The sequence below is a fragment of the Vanessa tameamea genome, chromosome 25, assembly GCF_037043105.1.
Source record: "Vanessa tameamea isolate UH-Manoa-2023 chromosome 25, ilVanTame1 primary haplotype, whole genome shotgun sequence".
Classification (NCBI taxonomy): Eukaryota; Metazoa; Arthropoda; class Insecta; order Lepidoptera; family Nymphalidae; genus Vanessa; species Vanessa tameamea.
The window spans coordinates 8,706,507-8,720,754 of record NC_087333.1 but is presented as its reverse complement, the minus strand read 5'-3'; the positions used below and the strand labels follow the sequence as shown (position 1 = coordinate 8,720,754).

Here is a 14,248-nt window from a genome sequence, read left to right as displayed (position 1 = left end):
TTTTAATTTACATTGACTTTGAATTACTAACTAAATTAGCACATACAAATGTTATATAAGAATCTCTTATCAATTACATTGATTATATTTTTCATATATACATACTATTTATTGCTGCATTTTGTATAAATAAATATTATTATTTATTTTTTTTATGTGTTTGTATATCGTCCGAGCTACTGTTTAAACGTGCGAAATAGTTACCGGTAGTTGGTACCCGCAAGACAGGCATGTCTACTGGAATTTTGTAAAAATGTTTTTTATTTGAATATCACATTTGGAACAATAAATCTTTAGAAAAAAGAAAATGTTTGAATTAAACACACATTTTATTGCGACTAATGAATTAACGCATCCAAAACTAGTAAAGATAAAAATGTTGTCAGCATTTATTGGAAATAATTATTTGTTTACAAAAACTAGTTGACCACGAAGCTCGGAATGCGAAGTGAACGGCAAAGTACTATTCCAGTAACCATGATATAACCCATATAAATTGTAACATTCATAAACGGCCGAGTGTACACGTGAAACGCCTTCCGTCGACTTTCAAATAAACGAAGTTAGACGCACAAATAACACAATTCACATAATTGCAAATAAGTTATTCGTGTTTAAAGAAACAGCCTTTAAATGTGCCACAGCTGAAGTCTCCTTTTGAGGAGAAGTTTTGGAGCATATTTCACTACGCTGTTTAAATGTGCCACAGCTGAGGTCTCCTATTGAGGAGAGATTTTGGAGCACATTCCACCACGCTGCTCCAATACACTTGGTTACACATGTGGCAGACTTTCATCCAATTTATTCACGTTTCCGATGCTGAGCATGTAATGTATTATAAACAAAAATTAAGTACGTGAAATTTAATAGTTAGTGCTGGGATTTGAACCCGTAATCTTTGGTTGATGATATTATATGTATATGACCTTTTATTCACCATAAACAGATCCATCAGCCAAGTCCTGGTTTGCTGATGTTGTTAAAGTTGTCAAATGATTCAATTCAAATATTTATTAATTATTAGGAAAAATACTTTTTGTGAGGTTTGTGATTGCAAATTTCATGAATACTAAAATATCAATCCACAAAAAAGGATACAACATTTACTTCAATAAATAATTATAATCTCAGTTAAATTACTTTTAACTGTCCACGAAAATAACCACTAGAAGAAATGCACCTTTTATATTTCTAAGGTAGACTTATCACGCTCAAAATCAAATAAATCAAATGTTGTGAGATTTTATAAAAATATAATGAATCCTTATGTTTAATCAAAAAATATCAAAATCAAAATCTAAATATATTTTATTCAAGTAGGCTTTTACAAGCGCTTTTGAATCGTCATTTAACAAACTATTTTAAGTAAACCACAGGTTCAGAATGTAGATTCTGCCGAGAAGAACCGACAAGAAACTCAGTAGTTTTCTCTTTTTCACATCTAAAAATACAGCCATGTTAGTTAAATACAATTATATATGTATATTGATTAGATATGTTTAACGTTACCAAAGCTTTTAATTAATTCTAGTATTCAAAGTTCCATCTATCGAAGTTCATAATTGTGTAATAAAAACATATGATGTTCAGACATTAGTTAACTACAATTAATGTATTTCATTGTGTGTCATTAAATTAGTGGCAAATTCATTGATGTTTGTTTTGGTTTTTTTTTATTTTCATTTAAGTGCAAAGGACACACGCATTTAAGTAGCTTATCGAAATATTTTCTCAACATTTACTTTGTATTTTTGTGTTCAGGTTCTAAGAGTGAGTCGGTACAATTTAAGGTAAACAACATCTTAAATATTTGACGAAGTTATTGACATTTGTCACAGTGAGAGTCACATTTGCTCGTCTGCACAAAGGCCGATGTTTGTGACAAGAATTACGAACACACAATTGTAGTTCATCCCTCCTAAACAGCTCGATCGAATTTGATGATATATTTTTTTAGTAAATAATTTGTCTTCTGGAGTTAAAACTGTTTTTTGATGTACACATTTTTTTACTGAAACTCCTGTACCTGTATTCAAGACTTATTAAACTAATTTTCCCTAAAATACAAGATGCATTTATCAATCAAGCGAGTTATAAAATGATAAAATGCGATCTTAATTATACGTTAGTCACACCAACGATAATCATGACAGTTATACAAATGAAACAGTTTAAAGCGTTGTGGTTACAGACGACCGCAGCGAAAGTGTACACCGCAACCAGATACGGGTTCAATGACACTTCAAATAAGATCGAAACCTGAAACGCACTATTGAAATTTTGTAAATAAATTTATATAAAGCATTACGTAATTTCTTAGTCAACTATTTATTGTAATGTTTTAAATCATTCTTTATTGTTTATATATTTATTGGTAGTGTTCGCCCAGTGGTCGCTAAACAGTAATACCCAGTATTATTGTGTTCAGGTTTGTAGGGTGAGTAAGCCAGTGTATCTAGAGGCACAAGGGACATCATACATATATCTTTGTTCCCAAGGTCAGTTGCGCATTGGCGACGTAAGGAATGGTTAATATTTTTTACAATGTCTATAGGCTGTGGTGACCACTTACCATCAGCTCGTCCACCTACCCATATATAAATTGGTAAAAAGTAGTAATATTTTCTATGTTTAAATCATATTATGTTTGATTAGTATGTAAAATATTTGACAAGACTGTCGGAGTGTCTATGGAGGGGGGGTGGAGGCTGAAATAGTCGTTAACATATAGTGTAATTACTAGTTAAACAAAAGAATACAGTAATAGTTTCTTACCTAAGGCCTTCAAAATCAAAATCAAAATCAAAATATACTTTATTCAAGTAGGCTTTTACAAGCACTTTGAATCGTCATTTAACAAACTATTTAGAGTAAAGCTACCACCGGTTCGGAATGTAGATTCTACCGAGAAGAACCGGCTGGAAACTCAGTACTATCAGTTTAGTAAAGGTGTTCCTTATTTGGGAAAATTCGTCTGTATTGTAATAGTTTAGATTAGAGCATTACGTAAGTAGGTGAAAACTGAGTATTCCAGTGCGCAACCTGTAATTCGTCTGACATTTTAAAAACAAGCGACTCAACTGCTTGAAATCGAATCTTATATCATAAAGATCAATTTTCAACGCTATTTTGACTAAATTATTGAATAAAATACGATTCGTTAAAATGTAATGCACTTGTGATTGCATAGTTATGAACTGTTTATTTAACCCAAGTAATTTAAAGGCGAGCGCACACCTGGCGTGAAATGCAGCACACACAGATACTCGCGCGGTTGCACACAGAGCAAATTAGGTCTTAAAAAAGGACAGGAGGTATGAGGCCAGCAGTGTACCGTGATGTGCTATATTATGCACGAAATGGTACAGAATTCCTTTTTATAATCATCTAATCTTAACTAATATATTAAGGAATGATTGAACCTAAGTAACGAATGATATTTAAAGCAAAAGGGCCTTATAAAGCCCTATTCAGACAGGCGTGGCGTGTGACGCAAGTGTTATGTAAGCGGGCCACATTGCAGAATTGAAATCAACATGTGTGTCGTATTACTTATAATTAACAACGCATGTGTGAGGCTACCTGTTCTCACGGTTTCGCATGTATGGAGTAAGGTTTACTTCATTTAATAATAATAAAAAATCATAACAAAAAGTAGATGCACTCTTTGTAAGTTGAAATTGAATTATATCTATCTACGCGCGCATGTCAGGTGGTGTGGTGTTAGGTAGGAACCTAAATGTTAATTTCCGTACCTCTGACAACCTCTGACAACTTTTGCCGAAGTTTTATTTTTATTTTATGAGTACAATGAGAGACCGATCAAAGGATTATAAGAATTTGCTTATGAAATCCGAGATGGCCCAGTGGTTAGAACGCGTGCATCTTAACCGATGATTTCGGGTTCAAACCCAGGCAGGCACCACTGAATTTACATGTGCTTAATTTGTTTATAATTCATCTCGTGCTCGGCGGTGAAGGAAAACATCGTGAGGAAACCTGCATGTGTCTAATTTCAACGAAATTCTGCCACACGTGTATTCCACCAACCCGCATTGGAGCAGCGTGGTAGAATATGCTCCATACCTTCTCCTCAACGGGAGAGGAGGCCTTAGCCCAGCAGTGGGAAATTTACAGGCTGATTATGTTATGTTATGCTTATGAAATCTACCTCGATTAAAAATGTATACTTTGTGAATATAACATAAATTCGATTAAATATGGAAATACCGACGTTTTTCTATTTTTTATACTATGGGGGGAACCGTCATCTGATGGGAAGTGACTGACACTGCTCGTGTACATCTGCAAGACTGGAAGGCTTCCAGGTGCGTTGCTGGCATTTAAGATAGGAGTGTGGTCGAAGGTTAAATCGCTTATGATGGTATGCTGTATGCTGGTTCTATGGAGTGGTTATGCGGGCGAAAAGACCTTGAAATCGCACTATTGCTGTTACCGTTCTCAACGTAATCCGGTTTGTACTGGTATTTTTATCAAATATATATATTACACTCGCTAAATTCCTTTCAACGATTCTTCTCACATCTGACGTGTCCGTTTGCGGATCGTTGTAAGATATATGATACCCATCATGGTAAAATGTCAAATGATGTCGAATTCTTTTAATCCCAAACAGATATGACGACTGTCGATTTCATATACAGATTATATATAAAAATACGAATATTAAATATGTTTAAACATATCAATTTCCTGAACATTCGATTAAATAACACAGAAAACTTGATGTTAAATTATTCTCACAAATAAGTTAAAAACAAATTGTACAACATTTGTTTTTACTCTTATAAATAACATCGTTATATATTTTTTACTATTTTAATATTATATTTATATGTATAAGAGTTAAATTACAGTAACAACTGCGACTACAGATCAGTATTAATTTCAATTGGAAACGATTTCAAATATACTTTAAACTAAAGCCATTTATTTAAATAGTTTATTCTTGTTGCCTTGCAATCTGAGAGATAAAATTGACAGAACGATGTGTATCTTTATACTGAGCAACATTAAGGCCCTAAACATATAGAATTAAACCTACTTCAATCAAAACCAAAGCCCATAACAAAGAATTAGGCAACAAATCGCTTGAAACCTGACAAAAATTCTGCCACAACACACACATTCTGCTAGAAGCCCACAAATTATTTAAATATGACACAGAACCCAAAAATAATTCATTGTGCTATTCAATATCAAATATAACTTCAAGAACAGATTAAGAAACAAATATTGCTTCAGAAAGCCTTCGCAGTTCTGAGTACAGTTTATTTAGAATAAATATTAGCTAAAATATTTCTAGTGATAAAATGTAAGGTCGTGATTTCACTAAAGTCTGTTTATTGTATACAGTAAATTTAAGTTTTACTATGAGTAAGATCTTCTATCCCTCATCTCCCATTCCAATCCTCTTAAGGAGGAAGCTTGGAGTTTATCCAACCGCTTCGGTTGAAGAATACGTGCGTGAGGACGATTTTGGTTTTCCTACGATGTTAAATATCGACTCAAAGCTGGAAATAAACTTTTGTATTGACGGATTGCCCTTAGTTTTAAAAAAGAGCTAACGGAATGAGTAAGATTTGTCTGTCAAAATATTCTCATCAGCAGCTCCTTGTTCGAATGTGATAGGTATCACTGTTGCACGGAAAGCCGTTGGCTCTAAGCCTGATCTCATTCCGGTCATGAAAGATGTTACTCCCTCCATCTGGTTATGAGAACCCACTTGAGTTTGTGGACTTATTTGTAAATACATGTCTTGTGTAGTAGTTTGTCTCATGAAAGAAGCATAATTGTGATCATCGTATACGCCCTGACAAGGTTAATCGGCCTCAGTGCGCACTAGATAAATTTTCTCTATGAATGGCCGTTAAAATGATCTTAAAATTAATGTTTTATACTGTTTATGTTTTACCTTTGTGAACAAATGTTTGATTATAAAAAAATTAAAAATATTAAATACAAATCAATTGAATCTATTAAAGGTCACTAATGTAATTAGTATTATCATGTTCCGGGTGTATAAATTGTCTGTAGGTCACGTCCTCGTTGTCAGATTTTGCAGACAAGCAACCGTAAATAAATTGAAATCAAAACTGTTTATTTATTTAAGGATCACCGAGATAACGTCTTCCATCACAAAATATTCGTTATACAAAGTGTTTTCGAAATGTTTAATAGGTAGGTATTTTTATTAAATATATGGGAAGGATTGAGCTTTATAATAGTGATCAATATGGCTGAGGATGGCAGTACGGCAGATTACACAAATGGGTGACAGGTGCAAGAATATGGCTAATACGAATACAATTAGGAAGATACTAACTCTTATTTAATTCTTTATTCTGTATTAAAGTTAACCTTTATACATGAACGTGTAATTAATTCTGATAAAAGACCGAGTGGATGAGGCGTTCACACTTGACGCACAGGTCTAGTTCGACTGCGGATGCTTTGATTTATTGAATACCTAAGTAAATTAGATTAGATTTAACATTTTGAATTTTTTTTTAATTTTAAATTAATGCTATAATGTTAGTAATTCTTATATATCCATTCAAATCAATTTTAAAATAGATAAATATTTTGTCAATAGGTTGTGTCACTCATGTCACAATGTCACGGTAGCACGCGAAAGCGATCCTGTTGCGCCCGCTGACAAAACGGAGGGGGTACCGTTTTTTAGTATGTATTCCGGTGTACTAGAGCGCACTAGATCGTCCAGGGCACCGGCGAGGCCCACATAACCGTTTTTCCAGCAAGAAAAAAAATGTCACAACCAAAAACGTGTGGTAATGAAATCCACTTACAAAATCAATAAACTTCAAGGATATAAGTTATTATAGAAACTACTAACCTTCGTACGGTGAAACTGAGATCGGAGTGCAGGGCACTCAGAGGAGCCATTCCGTAACAACGAGCACCTTGACATTTGTATCGATTCTTATTACTATGAATGGGTTTTGAAATGAAACGCAACGTTTAAAACATAATTATATACGTTAGTGAAAATCGCCTTTTGTTACAGTATTCCAAAATATGTCGATTTTATTGGAAGACAGATTCACGGATTCGATGTGTTTTAATATAATATTTTAACGACGGATATATATCTACATGTTTCTTTCAACCAACCCTAAATTATGAATGCGACCAATCATAGGAATGAAGATGTTACGTCCTCTGTGTTATCGGAATGTCCACTAAAAAACTAGCGGTAACCATTGCATATTTTGGGGGACGTCACGGGGTCGCTTGCGTATACTACCGTGGCGTCCAAATCCTATGGGGTTCTCAAGGTACAGAGACTAACTGTAGAGTGTAACTGTATTTACTATGTTCATAGAATATTCTAGGTCTAAAGAATTATTAAACAATTCTGTACTTAATAGAATTAAACGAAAGACCTAAGCTATTATTTTCATCGTTATATTGTTAATATTATAATAGAAACAGTAGCTATTATACTGTCGATCAATACTTATTGCAACGTTGCTGGACACAGCCGGCGTCGCGTGAAAACACACGGGATTTATCTGCGACTGAAAACGTTACATTCTAAATACGAAACATTATAATAGTAATAATATATATATTCTTTTTGTGTAACACAAAAGTCTAAAGTATTTCTTTTTTATATGTTTATATACATATTTCTTGTTGAAAATTTTTAACTTTAAATAAATAACTACAATGCTTATATGCTGATATTTGGTTATATATTACTGCAACACTAAATTACAAGAGCCAACATGACCGGGTGGATGAAACAATTGAATTTTAACTTTACATAGCGAGTTCGAATGCGAGAAATATTACTAAATTTATATGCTTAATTCTAATCTGCATGAAGTATTCATTTCTGTAAACGGAACTCAGAAAACCTAATACCATTCTTACGAAGCAAACTTGAATAAAATTAAATTAACGATTTAAAATAACGATTATTTCTAAAGTTACCGATAACGGAAAAAGGAAGCATAAAACAGTTTTTTCGATTAATGTCGGATTTAAATAAATTTCAACCTTGCTTTATGAACGCATCGAGTTTTATCGTGATGAACGTCCGTGTCTCCTTAACTGGCGTGACAAGACAGCCTTCTGATTGATACACTTTTACTTTTTATGTTTAACTGTTAGAAAATACTTCAATAACTAAGATTACAAGTGTTTTAATGTCGTGTGGCGAATTTTTAAGTTTTCTAAACTCTAATACGCAAACTCTGCGAAGTTGTTGTATGTACCGAATAGTTGCTCCATAACCGTTAAGCGTTACTGTACCTATAGGTCGTGATAACCTTCGAGAATCAAGCTATCAAATGCAACTGGTAGTTACAGAGTTTAGCACTTACAAACAATCAAACCGCTTCATATTGATTATATCATGATGAGTTCAAGTACTTGTTTGTTTGTGTCGTATTGTTTGACGCTAATGGCAATTGTTTAAGCGCGGAAACTGTAACTCCTAAAAATAGGGAACTGTCATTAAGATGAGAATAGCGTGTTCAATCTCACGCGAAATTTTATTGAGGAATGTTCGACAAATTTTGTTTTTTTTTTTTATTATGAAAGACACAACGACCATCATGCATTCTGAATATATTGCAAATAAATATCGATGAAGGTTATACTGCAGGGATTTTAGTCAAGTATATTCGAGAGATTTCTCCTGCGTGGAAAGAAAAATAACGAGAAGTGGAGTAAGTTAAATTAAGTTAGCCTGTTAAACAAAATCGCATATACGAATACAAATGTATGATGTCCAAGTTTCTGAAGTGTATCATGCGATATGCTTCATTCTAAAATTAATACTAACTAACTTATTGATTTAAACTATTGTTTAAACGTCTCGAGATAATAATACTATTGTATTTACTTACCCGTGTAACTTAATTGTCGGTAAAGGCTAACTATTGATTAGGTTCATTATTCTCGTTGGTGAATTAACATTATAATGAACTTAATAACTCTTTCCTACCATTCTAATTACAGAGTATGTCAATCAAGTAGAATAAAATTTGTATATATTCTGCCTAGAACATGAAAAATACTAAGTTTTTTTTTTATGATATCGGTAGGCCGACGAGCAAATAGGTCATGGTAAATGGCAATGGTAAATCACATGGCAAATAGGGCACCTGATGGTATGGATTATGAGTCAAGATAATGAAAAATCATGTTAGTTTTCGTGCAGTGAAGCTATCCGCTTAGTAATATTTTCAATTACAACGGTTAAAGATTTTTACTAAAAATAAAACCGAAGTATTTTTCTTATGGCGGACGAGCAAATGAGCCACCTGATGGTAAGTGGTCACTACCGACCATAGACAATGGCGCTGTAAGAAATATTAACCATTCCTTACATCACCAATGCGCCACCAACTTCGGGAACTAAGATGTTATGTCCCTTGCGTCTGTAGTTACACTGGCTCACTCGCCCTTCAAATCGGATCACAACAATACTGAGTACTGCTGTTTGGCGGTAGAATATCTGATGAGTGGGTGGTACCTACCCAGACGGGCTTGCACAAAGCCCTACCACCAGTGCGCGTTGTTTATCATTAATTTAATTTTGTATTGAGTAATATGCTTTATTTATTGTATTTTTGACATGAGCTTTAAATTTATTCATAATCCAAGTAAAAAAGTACCAGTTGTATATTTAAAATTAATTTCATTTTGTAAAATAACGATTCGAACTTGAATAATTAATATTGATGCATACGATTGGATTCAATAATAAAATATATATGTTTTATTATTGTTGTCGACGTTTTATCGTGTTATTTGTATCATAAAAGATAGCAGCACCATGTTACCTGAAGTTCGTACGGAACTTCGGTGATGAGTGATCAAGGTCACCAGTGAAAGTGCTCAGAAGTGAAAAAGCCTCTTGCGTGACGAAGTTTACATAAGTACTGTCGAGGAATTATATTAAATGGATGTTAATAAGTTATCTCATATTGTATCTTGTTATATATTATTTAAGAACTGGCTCAGTGCCTAGAACACATAGCCAACGCTTGCGGGTTCAAACAAGGGCACGAACCGATGAGTTTTCAAGTCATTAATAGGATTTAAAAAAAAAACAAGATTTTTTTTCTGTGCAAAATCATTTTGTGTGTGGTATGGTATATATATATGTTATATTATATACGTTTGGGCCCATTTGAGTTTGAAGTAAAGTATCACCCCTGAGCGTGCAATAGGTGCAATTTTGTAAGGATTCGAATTTTATTTATAATTTATTTGATTGGAGTATTAATAGTCAGTTGTTTTGCTTGTGTTCATGCCTGCGGTGTTTATACTCTGCGGTTAAGACACACATCGTGATGGAACTGGTACCGATCCGCTTGTTAGCAGCATGGTACTAGTTTAACCGGATCTTTATTATTTTCACTTTTGTATATAAGATTAACTAATATTAAAATTATTCTTTCTATGTTTTTATATATTCTTAGTTTAATAAAAATATATATACATGTTCAATATGTGGGGTAATTTTATCCCGGATTGATTCTATATTTAAAAATTTAATATTGTCATTACATATAAAAAATCTGAAATATAATTTAAAAAAGAATCTTTATTCTTATGAAGAACCATTTACCATTAATATTAAACATCGATAATTGAGTTTTTATAACAAAGAAATAAAACATACCACAAACAATATCACAGATATAGACAAAACATTTGCTTTTTTTTTACACGTGCGGTTTCTCTCGACACGAAATAATGTTTAATAAATAATATTAAACTAGTCATAAACGAGATGTATAAACAAATATATGTAAGCATGTATGTGTGTGTGATCGTTCGAGATTAAGTAATTCATTGTTTCAAGTGTGGACTGTGAAATTATAACACAACTTGTTATGAGTAAATAAGACCGATACTCAGACTGTCCCGATGTTCTAGCTACTATATAAAGCCCAGGCATAGATCCTGAAGCCCTGAGATCATACCCTGGAGTTTTAATTTAAACACTCGTAAGCAGAGCGCAGCCTGTGAGTTAGTAGTGCTTACATCCCTAGGCCTTGAAAGCCCTTTTTTCGGCATACCTTTATACTATGAGAGGAAGCAAATGGACGAATTAGAACGTGCATCTTAACGATTATTGCGAGTTTAAAGCCAAGCAAGCACCACTGAATTTCCATGTGCTTAATTTGTATATACAGTTCCTTCTCGTGCTTGGCGGTGCACCAACAAACATTGAAGCAGCGTGGTGGAATAAGCTCCAAACCTTCTCCTGGCCTTAACCCAGTAATGGGACATTTACTGCTGTTAACATACAAATGCTGGATATATACAAATCCGAGATCCCAAACAGACCTCGAAATCTAAAGCGTTTTAAACAAGCCACTTAACGAAGTAGGAAATGTTTGAATATATATTTCTAGTAAAGTATTGCACCGGCCTGTGTATTATATGCTTTATGTAAATATATCTGTTTGGGAATTTCACGTGTGATGTTTCTTAACATTGCAGAACACTAACAACGTTTTCCTATATTTAACGAATCGTTATTGTACATCGATTACCAATCATTTCTGAGTTACGAGTCGTAAAGTCAAAACTTTGAATAGTACCGTCTTACCGAATGCAAAAATAAATGGTTTTTTTTTTACGTGACTATTCCTGCCAGTTCACTCTACTTTCCTTTCCTCTAAATCCTGAAATAAATAAATAAATAAATAATAAGTATGGCATCGCAGCCTATGTTTTAGGTGTGTATTACACTGAGTGTGCATGTGTGTGTTGTGTGTATTTCTGCGTGAGTATGATTGGTTAAATTGACGTTTGAGTTTTAAGAATATATTTTTTAAATTATTTAGATATCGATGTGTGAGTATTTTTTTATATATACAGAAAACGTGATAATATAAGTGTGAAGTACTAAGAATATTAAAAATTGACGGGGATACAGCGCCATCTACCGGATACAGTAACCAGCAATAGCTAAGAACCATCCAAATAACCCAAGTGATTTCATGAGTACAAACAAATATTCCATCAAAATCGGGCAAGCCGGTTAGTAGTCGAAGAATTACGAATAATATATTAACGGAACAGCTAACTCAGAAGAAAATGATGCTTTTGTTCTGAACTTGTTGTGCCCAATGGAGATTTGCGAACCACGCAGGTCATGTTATAGAGCACAATGTGCGCAAACACAGGTGCTCTCCCTATTCCTCCCTCCCTATACTCCCATAATCCGATGAGATAGCCACTTGACACAACCGGAAACCGTGATTTCCGAGGCGCGAGAGTGTACACATTCCCCGCTTCCAGACTCCGTGTTAAGAATTTTACCATATAAAAGCCCGATCTGAGATTTGAACCCAGGACCTAGAGATTCGCAACCTTATACCACTTGACCAACGAGGCAGTCGATAATACAATACCGATTAAATAAATCATCCGTTAAATATACAGTTTTGTAATCAAGAGAATAATCATAATGCCACGGTCAGACTTTTGTAAACATTGATGAAACAAACTCGTTGTTTTGAAACCTTTTGATACGGTTCAAGATTATTCTAGATATTTACTTACAGAGGTGGCCTAACGGTTGGAATATGTGAATCTTAAGTACTTGCGGGTTCATACCCGGTTGATTCGGGTTTTACAATACATTAGCAACCTGTAAATTTCCCACTGCTGGGCTAAGGCCTCCTCTTCCTCCTCTCCCGCGGGTTGGTGGAATACACATGTGGCAGAATTTCGTTGAAACTAGACACATGCAGGTTTCCTCACGATGTTTTCCTTCACCGTCGAGCACGAGATTAATTATAAACATAAATTAAGAACATGAAAATTCAGTGGTGCTTGCCTGGGTTTGAACCCGAAATCATCGGTTAAGTGCACGCATTCTAACCACTGTGCCGTCTCGGCTCGCTTATAATAATTGTTTGTTAATTACCTTAAAAATTGAATTTTACATTTAACAATTTATTTTACTTCAAAACGTGCTTTTTAATCTGTATTTATCGGAATAATTTAATAATAAAAATATTATAATAATATTGAAACGAATCGAACGAAATAGCAATTATTTTATCCGATTCAAAGTCATAGTAAAAAATATTTATTCAATATAGAAATGTTACATTTACTAATCAAAATATAATCAAATCTCAACCACCGGTTCGGAAATTAACACCCCGGGCCGGAGAACAACCGGCGAAAGAAACGCAACGTGTTTTTTTTATTATTCAATTTGGTAGCGCAATTAAAGTTCATATTAAATAGTGGTTTTTAAAAGGCGTTAATACAGGTATATTTATTGAAATGTAGAGCTGGAGACGCTTGATGAGTGCAGGCTTTCATCTTTAAAGAGCGTCGCATCTAACAAGACTAGTCCATTATGCAAATAATCCTTAAGATGTTTTAACACGACACATTTACTTGAAGGGTTTTATGCAAGACTTGGTTGACGAGAATTTTATTTAACATTACTATTTTATTCGAGAAATTTTAAAATAAAGGTTTTCTTAAATTTAAAATAGCTTGAAAATCTAAAAGCCTGCTGTATTAGAAGAATGGCAGTATCAACTTTATTTTTTCCATAGTAATTATATTCCATGAACACATAGGCTTTGATAAGGCGATTTAGAGGAGTTCAAAAACACCGATATTTTTTTAAACCTTAGAAAAAACATCAATGCGCGCGCACAATACAAAATTTAAAGTTAAATTTCCAATATATTTAAATTAATAAATTATCTTTATTTCTATATCTTATAATATATTATTATAATTTAAACATATATGACATACCTAACTTTAAAGCCGTTGTTCGTCTTCACTTATCACAAATCATAAACCACAATTTTATCACGAACACTTATTTTATATTCGAACTTTTTACAATAACTCCTTCAATAAAAAGCACATCGCGCGATTTAAAAAAGTAATCCAAGATGGCGGTGACGTCTGCGTTTGGCGCGAACCAAGTGAAATGTCAAATTCGAGCGGGAACTCTAAGGTCAAGTAATGTTTGGCGGGGAGGTAGTCGCTGACATAACATTCGAGCAATGAGGTTTAACTCAAATTAATATATAATGTCTTATTTAATTTTATATAACTTTGTAAATTAATCAAAAATATTTTCTTCTTGGTTCTTTTCTATAGAATAATTCATTCCGAACCAGTTGTAGCTTTAATTTTAACTGAGTTTAAGCTTAGCCATCACATGTTAGTCGGTAAAAACTCAACATAACCG

At 33.6% G+C, this 14,248-nt stretch overlaps 1 protein-coding gene across 1 annotated transcript in view; it reads right to left on the bottom strand.

The window, feature by feature from the left end:
* Positions 1-14,008, bottom strand: part of LOC113392860 (uncharacterized) — a 28,879-nt gene extending 14,871 nt beyond the window's left edge. Inside the window, exon 1 of the mRNA XM_026629455.2 lies at positions 13,804-14,008. The gene's annotated coding sequence lies outside the window, so the exon portion shown is untranslated. The remainder of the gene's footprint in view (positions 1-13,803) is intronic.
* Positions 14,009-14,248: the final 240 nt, after the last annotated feature.